This window comes from Ammospiza nelsoni, chromosome 2 (assembly GCF_027579445.1).
Source record: "Ammospiza nelsoni isolate bAmmNel1 chromosome 2, bAmmNel1.pri, whole genome shotgun sequence".
Classification (NCBI taxonomy): Eukaryota; Metazoa; Chordata; class Aves; order Passeriformes; family Passerellidae; genus Ammospiza; species Ammospiza nelsoni.
This window is the reverse complement of record NC_080634.1, coordinates 73130932-73141093: the sequence shown is the minus strand read 5'-3', so window position 1 is coordinate 73141093 and position 10162 is coordinate 73130932. Positions and strand designations below refer to the sequence as shown.

Below are 10162 nucleotides of genomic sequence, written 5' to 3'. Positions count from 1 at the left end.
CTGAAAAACCTGGTTCTTATCAAAGTTGCAGTGTACTGTCTGTAGATTTGAAAGCACAAAACCCTTTAATCTCATTGTTGTGCTCTGGACCAAGATATCTCAATTTTCTTATATATTTCCTTCCAGGAAGCCCACGCAGGTGGACTTGATGGTGATGTTACATCTCTGGCAACAGTTTTCTACGGCGCTGCTTATAAAATGTCCTTTGTACCTTTAACCACATTGAGGTTGCAAGTGAAGTGAGAGAAAGACTCCATGGAAAGCTGAAACCCTTTTTAAAAAGGTTTTAATGTGTTTTCTGGGTTTCCTGTTTCAGGCACATATTTTCACTGTCCTAGCCACAGTACTTTCATGCTAGAGCTCAGAGAAGCATGAGCCAGACAGCACCTATTAATCACTTCATTTCGTCCCTGTCTTATGACTATATTAAAGAAAAATGAAAATATATATAAAAAAAAAAAAAGAGAAAGAAAGCCCACATCATGGAGAAAGGAAAAAAATTATCTTCTGCTTCAATATCTTTCTGAAGTCTTTATTTTATTTGAAAAGAAATTGAAACTGAAGTTTCATAGATTAATGTAGTACCTCAAGAATGCTGACAGTTAAAAAATCATAGCATTTTCTAACTGCACAGAACCTTCTTTCCTAAGACTAATAGCAAGACTGGCTCAAGAATAGTTTGTTTGCTCAGCATATTATATTTTCCTAAATTAAATTAAGACATTAAATGTTCAGAATTCACTAAATATAAAGGCATATAAATGCAATAAAAAATATGAAAGCATTAAAGTTATTTGAGCAAAAATGTTCTTTGCTATAGCTGTCTTTATTGTAAGACAAAATCATAGCAATGAACATAATGACAGCAACTCAATTAAACATAAAATGCAAATTTATTTCAAGAAAGTATGTGGAAATCACTGGTATAATCAGGCCTCAAAATTAATATTACATTATTTATAAAAATTCAGCTCATCCTGGCTGTCTATTACATTTTGCTTTAATAGTAGGATGTTCCTGGTTTGCATGGCTACAGAAAAGTTAATGTATGCATAATATTTTTCCTCTCGTGTCTTGTCTGATTTATCATCTGTTGTTCCAGAACATGTAACAATTGCTCAAATGAAGACCAACAGCTGAAAAACAACAAAATGTTGACAGATAACATGTTATATATAAATAAAAGTTTTATGGGCATGATTAACTGCAAAAACATGAGTAACATCAGCCTACTCTGTTCAGCCTTTCAACAGAGTCAATTTTTTCTGGAGTCCAAAATGTTGCAAACTTAAGTGACTTCCCAAAGAATCAAAATAAATGAACAAGATATTAGCCAAAGTGATGATAATCAGTATCTTCATGCACTTAGAAGGACATATAAAAGGCAAGTTGAAAGGGTCTTGACATTAACTAATTTTAAATTATCCTCAAGAACTCAAAAAATAAATCTAAGTATTATTTTGGCAGTGCAGACCTTTTTCAGCAGTGTGGTCACTAAACCAGCTGAAAACACCTACCAAAACAATTTCTAAAGTAGATTTGAACTACTTGGAGGCAGTTAGATTATAAGAACTTAAAAACAAACAAACAAAAAAAACCCCAAACTTATTTGAAGATACATCCTAAAATGAAATATTACATGTAATTGTTTCATGATAGACTAGGAAGACAAAAAGTACATCAAAAAACAAAGACTATTGCAACATTTATTCCATACATAGAAGTCTGAAACAATTAAATTCTTGCTTAGAAATTAGAATTTGTATACATTCTTTGACATTAATATAAAAATCTATATTACTCAGCTCCTGCTTACCTTTACTTACATTTACATATTTATGATAGTGAATTAAAAGGAAAAATGATCAGAGAAAGAGGAAACTGTTACATAGGAATTTTATGTAATTAATATAATACCCTCACAGAAAAAAATAACTCCCTATTTTTCATAAACTTTAAACATTGTGTGTGAAAAGCATTAGCAGAAGTAGGAAAAAAACCTATTTTATATGAAATAACACATAAAAGCATTTTCTCCTAATGGGTCTTCATATAGATCCATTAGGAGAAAAAACAAAAAATAAATTTCAATACATGACTCATCCCCCTTCTCTGACAGACAAGGAAATTCTTATGAGCAAACTTGTGAAAGTATTGTAGCCTCCTTGTGTTATCAGTTGAAATTATTTTAAAATTTTCTTCTGTTTAAATCTGTAGAAAATGTCCAGTACATACTGACAGATGGAAAAGTAAGCACATTAAGATTTCCTGGATATTTTGATAATAGGGTTTATTAACACTAATTATCAAAGACAAGTTTAAAGATTACATGTATAAATCTGAAAAGTACTTGCTATATTTGTCTCTAGATTCCCTTATTCAGTCAGAATATCAATGCCATATTGCATGAATTCAGGAGTACTTTTAAAAATAATTAATTTACAATCAAACCATAGGGCAGGTATTTACTCTGATAAGACAGAGAAATGCATGCCTGATCAATCTTATTCAGTTTTATCAACATATGTTTCAATAAACTTGCATTAGAATTTAGTCAGTACCGTAAAACAGTCTTACAACTTTGATGGATTTTATCCAGATAAATACTTTGGACATATTTTTCCATATGATATGCTAGTAATGTGGATATAGTAATTATAAAAGCAGCAAGAAAACCAACCTTTTTAAATACTGAGTTTTATGATCCTCTCACACTGCTTCAAAACACGAGAGTCTCACTGCCTCCCACATGCCAAGACCTTTTGAAGTTTGATTAATCTGTTACTTATGGAGGAAACAGTAATACATAATTCTCCCCCAATGGATAATCTATGGGCTATAATAAACTTTGCCACTGTTTTTATAGTGTAGCAAATTCATAGCACGCTTCTCCTCTCAATCATTATTTTGTAGATATAGTCGAAGAATCATTGATAAAACTATATGATCCATTTTTCATCACTTGTCCATACCCATAATAACATTGGTCACTGTCAGTTCAATAAATTTCCATCTAAAATAATTAAATAAATGTTCAGAATATATTTCATTTTGAGCATTCTAATTTCAAACAAGGATCCTTATGTTATCATTATTCTATGTATCAATTCCTTTGAAAATGTAACAAGTTCTAAGTAGTGGCTATGGCAGTTTTAATTTATCTTGCTACAGGTTGAACTGAGATCACAGAAGAAAGAGGCAGAATTTTTTAATGACATTTCTTTGACCTAAGTTTTTATTTATCTGAGTAAATATTCAAATATTAAAAAAAAAATTACTTATAATATTATTTTAAAAAGTCAAAACTACATTCTTAATATCTCATATTATTAATCAATTTTTATTACATACTAGTAATAATCATATCTTATATTACTATGACGTATTCTGCCTCTTGGAGAATGGCAATACATTTTCAGACTGAATTGTAAAGCTGTACATATGAAAATATACTTTTCTAAAGAGCAATGAAATATACAGCACATCTGATACCTGGAAAATGCTTCAAACTCACAAAAGTCAATCCACTTTGTGTCCTGATTCATATCCTTATTTTAATGGTGAGATTTTCTTTGTTGAGAATTCTGTGGAGATGGAATGTAAGAGAATAAAGGTAGTGCAGAAGGCAATCTCACCCCTGAGGAGTTGCAGCTGCACTAATCACCAAAGATTAGGAACAGCCCTGCCCTTAACAGGCCACAGCTGTGTCCAATGAGGATGAGTGCTACAAAAGAGTGGGTTAGGTGGTTCAGATGAGAGCTGGTGTTTGTTTTTTTGTTTGTGCTGTGATGAAGAAGGAGTCTGTGCTGTGGGTAGCTGCCTATGACCAACCTTGGAGAAGGTGTGGAAGGTTTGCAATAAGATGACAATAGAAAACAAAGTATTTATCCTTTAATTTTCAATCAGTTAATGTCTGTTATGAATTCTCAGGGAAAAGAAAATCAAAAAGCCTATGTAAATGGACTGAAGGATGTATTAAGATTTTTTTTTTTGCTATTTTATATCACAGTAAGTATAGTGGTAGGCTCATTAAGGCATCTGTATTAACACAAGAATGGGTAAATCTCTCCTCTTGAAGAAATAATGATTTCTGTTATGTTAAAAGATGTGACACATCATCCCATACATGTCAGGAAGCAGCAGATAATAAATGTATTAGTAGGCAATAAGTTATAAATAACTCCACAGAGTAAATGGATGATGAAAAAAGAACGTGAGAGGGTAATATCTATTTTGGAGCATATTTTGGAGAAAGGGGAAACCTCTGATAGCTTGCAGTTACCTATATCCTTTGCTTGCTCATTCTTTGTGTTCATTGTAATTGGGTAATGGAACCTCAGCTCCTCTATTTCTGAGATGGGCAACAATTGGAAACAAACACACCTAATCAAGCCAAAAGCAATCTCTTCTAAAAATGATGAGGAATTACCATCACATATATGTGATGTATATATGTTGATATACTAGAATTATTGTGATTCTAGGTGTACACTATTTCAAACACTATCAAAAATTTTAGGCACTGTTGTTGACATTTTTGTTGTTATTTAGTTATCATCTAGCTGTGCATTAGATTCATAGCCCTTCTCAGCTCCCTTGCTCCCCTCCCTTGCTATTGATTGCCAATCTGATCCTTGGATTTGAACATTCTAGTTTAGACCTGGGACCAAAACTGTGCTTCCTCCCTCATCCTTTTCTCTCACTCCCTTCCTCCTCTCTTGAGGAAAATGCTGCCTCCAAGCAGGGATGCTCTGTGAACCAGGAGAGGAGGAAAGTGTTGCATCTGTGGGGGATCAGAGCGCCACAAATGTGCTGTGGCAGGGGGTCAAGGAGCCTTGTTAAAAATTTCTGCAAGACCTGTTGTGAAGTCCCAAGGGGAAGGTCCCAGTTTTCCAGAAATGTCAGGACATATGATGCAATATATTAATAAAGAAGTAAGAAAGATTTGTGTATTCTCTTACAACATCCCAAATTTACTCTGTCATATCCTCTAAACACTATTTTTTTTTTGCATAAAGATTTTTGCTTTCTCTATTTTCACTGGTTAAAATTTAAACCTTCACATTTCTTAATTACTTACCACACATATTCGTTATAGTAAGTTTCATCATTATATAACTGTGAAAAAGCCCTAATGATCTCGTAAAAAAACTAAAGCATATAGTATAACTCTTTCAAAACACAGTGATGGTATCTATAATTTTCCTCAAATAGTGTGTTTTTGTAACATATGAAAGAAAAGGGATCATATGTGGAAAGCCTGCTGTATGAATTTCAGTACTGTTCATTGCAACATCTGCTAAAGTAATAGGCAGCAATAAGCCATAGCATGTTTTGGTAGGACAAATGTGTGTGTAACAAAAAAACATTAAAAATTGCTTATAGATTGTAAAGTAATTGCTAACCCTAAAAAACCCGTGGACCTGAACTATTAAAAAAATCCAAGAATCTAATGAGACCAGTCAAATCTTGTGTCTCTCAGGTTCTCAAAGAGTAAATTAAAGTCAACTGTTTCATATTTTAATACAGATGACATAACATCAGAAACTATTTTCTTTTTCACTGCTTATTTCAAGGAGTCAGCGATGGACCACTGAGATCTGCTGCAACAAAGTAAGTCTGCATTTCCCATGTATAGTCTTCTTCTCCAAAAATTACTTTTTCTTTTTAAACTTGCAATTACTACATGGGGGGAAAAATCATATTAAAAATCTAGAGATTGTTTGATTTGTTTTGTTTTGTTTTTTTTTTTTAAATCCATAAAATGGGATTTTTGAAATCCAAAGTCATAAAAAGCTATGTATACTTCTTAGTTTCCAGGAATATTGTACTGGTTTGAATTGTGATAGTGACTGGTGTTGCTTTGTTTTTCTATTACTCCTGCAAAGTAAGAGTTTTGCTGTCTCTTTGAAGTCTGTGCTATCCCTCTGCCACCCTTTGAAACTGTCCTGATCTTTGTTAATCCTTTTAAATGGTGGAAGGAGTCTTTTAGTTCACATGGAAGGTTGCTCTCTGTAGATCAAATCTTTTGGGCTAGGCCTGTTTATCTCATTATAATATTAAACCACAAATGGGTTCCAAAAAAAATAAATGCCTTGCATTTCAATTTTTCTTTTTCCCTAAGTATGACTTCAGAGGTCAAAACGTAAGATGAAATACAAACCTGCTTTGGTTGACTTGTATCCTTGGTGTATTATGACAAGCGAATTTTTGCAGGCCTGGTGGGAATACATTATGGCGTATATTATGGCCCTGTGAGCCTGTAGAGATCTGCAGGAAGAAAGAAATTTTAGCTATTAAGTCCGTGAGTCTTGTTATGGGTCTGTGGGCTTCTTGTGGGGTAGAGTGTTTTCTATGGGGAAGTGCAGGGATCTTAACATTAGAACTTGGTTGAGATAAATGGGTGCATATGGATTTTGAGCAACTTCACATGGCAGCTGAATTTTATCTGAAGTTGCTAAGAGACAAGGGGTTCATTAAAATACTCAGTTTCGAAAACAGTGAGCTAATTACAATTTCATCAAATTCACCGGCTGTGAACAATTTTATTTCTGGTTTGGGAAAATATCCAGAGACATTATTTAAGGACACCAAGAATGAGAAGCAATTCTCCCAGTCTGGGGGTCTATGTATCCACTGTATACTAGATCAGATTATTTTATGGAAGACAGAGGTTAAACTGAAGCTTCACCCCAGTGGAATAACCCATAGGACAACTGCAATTGAAAAAGCTTAATAATATTGTTATACCCGTGTCATTTCTTCCATGCTACACAAAATCAGTAGGAAATAATTTCCCATAAAAAGCTGTGAAGCCACAACTTCACTTTCATCCAGACCCCTTATTAAAACATTATGATGATGAGGCTCATAGGAAGCTAATCACTAGGCAGGTGGCAAACTTGAATAAGTGTGATTACTGATGCTACCTTGCTTAATATACCCATAATTTATTCAATGAATCCTGCTGTTTGTCTCACTAATCTATCTGGTTCTTAGAAGGTTTTGGGGACTGTGATTAACATTTTTTTGTAATTTCAATCATAAGACCAAAAGATCCATTTTAAAAGACTTCATAATTTTCAAAGTTTTCTGATTTTTGATTAGGCCTAGAATAAATTTACAAACTTACTTTTCTCTCTTTGTATTCAGAAAATCAGAAACAGTGATATACAGTGACCATACAAGTAACAATATGGGAAGATTCTTTTACATATTAAGATTCAAATATTTTTTTCTGCAGTGACTAAAAATAGTACTGAAAAATTACAATGTTGCATGATTTTCAAAAGATAAGGATATCTATTGAGATACAACAAGCTAAGCTTTGTCCTTTTTTTTCTTTTAATCTTTATGCCAAAATTAATTAATGGATCTCTTTCCAATTGCTAGAAAGTATATAAAGAATTTTGGAAAGGAATTTTACTCTCACTGTTCTGAAAAAATGTAAGTTGCATATGTGTCCTCAACTAAAGTTTTGACCTTCTGTTTATTATTTATTTGGTTTTTACAGAATATCACCATTCATTTGCACTTCAGCTTCAATAACTGCTGTGATTGCATAATATAAACTAATCAGAGATAAAGAACACTATCCATCAATGTGTTTAGCATATTATGGAGTGTTGTATTAAAAAAAAAAAAAAGTGCTGTAATGAAGAAATAAATGTAGTAAAAGGATTTGTTAATGACAGTGAGATATGAAACAGACAAAAGCACAAATGAAAAAGCAATAAAGAAAAAATAGCTTACCTGATAATAAAGGAAAAAAAATAAAGACAAGTTCCAAGCACTAGACCAGCTTTAAACCATGGGTTTACTTAAGCCCTGGTTTGGGTTTAAAATAAAAGTATTCAAGACCAAAAGTAGTAGAAGACAATTACCTTGATTATAACTTTATTCTCTTAATCAGCGTGACATAATTAAATATAAAGGAGTTTTCAGATGTAAGTCTAAAGAGTATTTTGAAATCCTCAATATTAACATTTTATGTTACTATTTTACTATACCAACCACAATTTTGGTCTCAACAATGGCAACGCTCAAAGTATTTCTCTAAGAAACTACAGCAAGAAGGGGCTAAAGCTATGCTAGAGCTAAGACAGGAGGGACTGTGGATGATATTGCAGGCTGCAGATCAGAGAAATACGAACCTCAACAACATGAGATAGTTCAGACTTTAGGCCTTACTTGATAAATCCATTTGAATTAGTGAGGATCAAGTGTTTATGGAGTTTTTGATATGAGCATTATATGAAGTATCAAATTCTTTATTTGATCTGTCAAAACCTATTTTATTAATAGATTTCTGCAAAATTGTCCAAGAGATGTCAAATGCTACATGGGTAGATTTTTAAAAGCTACGCAACATCTAAGTAACTCTTCCAGGGTGTTAATTAGAACAGATATTGGGCTTTTATGACACTTCTGCCAGCTTTCAATGCCCTGATTTCAGATCAGCTTTTTTTTTCCACTTTAAGCCAGTAAGTTCCATGTTTATGTGGCAAAATTCTGAGAATACCCGTGATGCTTCAGTAAATTAATTAATTAAATTAATTCAGTAAATTAATTAATTTAACTACTTTTGAGGTCATGGATGAAAATTAATTTGGTCTTTACTATTTCCTATTCTTCCTAACCATTTCTTATTTTCACAAAAAACTGCATTGTCAGAAATCTCTTCAAGGACAGTCATAATTTGCTACTCAGGAAATGCATAGAAATGGACTGTCAGAGACACAGTGAGTTACGCTGTGAAGCTGCTCTGACAATACATTTATGGTCTTTATGTCTGATCCTTTGAAAACATTATTGGCAAACATTTCCAGAAGCATTTCCTTCAAGTATGAATATGCATATATTGTTATGTATTCCTAAAGAAAATGAGAGCTAAGAGAAGGTAGATATTTTAGTATTTCTGCATTATAGAATGTCACACAGAATTAAAAAGGGAACCAAATAAATGGAAAAAACCCACAGCAAAGGCAACAGAAATCTGACATTTTTTGGCATAAAACAAATAATATGGAAAAATCATTACTGGCATTATATTGTAATAACTGAACTTGGCACACTCAGAAATAATCCTTCTAAAAAGGCAATATAAAAAAAAATTATATTGGCCGAAAAGCAATTTTGCACTTAAGAATACTTGAACAAGTATGCATTGGTGGGATGATGAAGTGTTAAGAAAAGGTAGAAATCAGATTTTTCCATCAAAACAAACTTAGTCTGGTGGAAGAAAGTAATATCAGTTTCAAAAGTTGCTTGTACAATCAGGTAGCAAACAGCTCCTACAGAAAGGAAAAAAAAAATTCACTCATTGATTCATTTGCAGTGCCAACCTCTTCATATTCTTTTGGTTTGGATTATTTTTCAATAGTTTAGTCATTAACCATGTTTTAGCACTTGGTGCTGTTAGCTAGGAAAAGTATAACTTGGCTCATTTTCTGAGGCTTGTGATTTTTTCACAGGCTTGAAACCCTTCAGCAGACTTCCAAATGCACAGAAACCTTTTGAGAAACAAAATGGGTCTATTATGGAATTTTATCAAATAGCTGGTTGCAGTTTCACTTGGTGTGGACATGAAAGCTTAAGCAACACTGCTGGACTGATTGAATCTTGCTTTGAAGTAAGAAATGCATTTGAACCTAAAACTCAAAAAAAAAAGTCATGGAGTACAAGTCCAAGAGGAAGAAAACTAGTGAGTAGGAATTGTATAAAATTCTTCATATCAGACTGTAATTTATTTATCTGTTCATAACTTACTTTTGATTGTCTTCTCAGTAAATTGTTATTTTCAATTATAGTAAAGCAATCTTAAATTCTGTCATTTGTCTAAACAAATTTGTCATTCCTCAGATACACAGAAACTATTAAAAGGAAGTTTTGCAATGATACATCACACATAAGGTATTGCCTGGATGTTAGAAGTTATCTTATTGATTTATCAGATGGATGTTTTTAGAGGAAAATAGAGATATTGCTAGAGGAAAGCGCACTGTGGTCAAGGTGAGGCTGCCATAGCTCCAGGTTTAACCAGGATCAACCAGCAGGAAGACTGGCACAAGCACACAGAGCACATATACCACAGAAGCACAGAGTATGCTGAGCTGGGAGGTGCCCACAAGCATCACTGAGTCCCTCTCCTTGCCCTGCAGAG

General features: G+C 33.1%; 2 long non-coding RNA genes across 2 annotated transcripts; one reads left to right on the top strand and one right to left on the bottom strand.

The window, feature by feature from the left end:
* Positions 1-910: 910 nt before the first annotated feature.
* On the bottom strand, positions 911-3599 carry LOC132087266 (uncharacterized). Its single transcript, XR_009420492.1, has 3 exons — positions 3493-3599; positions 2681-2759; positions 911-1136 (listed from the first exon to the last, which is right to left on the bottom strand). It is a non-coding gene; the product is annotated as an uncharacterized LOC132087266 (long non-coding RNA).
* Positions 3600-3756: 157 nt separating this feature from the next.
* LOC132070342 (uncharacterized) lies at positions 3757-9861 on the top strand. The gene is made up of 3 exons (XR_009417951.1): positions 3757-3841; positions 5577-5613; positions 9474-9861. It is a non-coding gene; the product is annotated as an uncharacterized LOC132070342 (long non-coding RNA).
* The last annotated feature ends 301 nt before the right edge of the window (positions 9862-10162 follow it).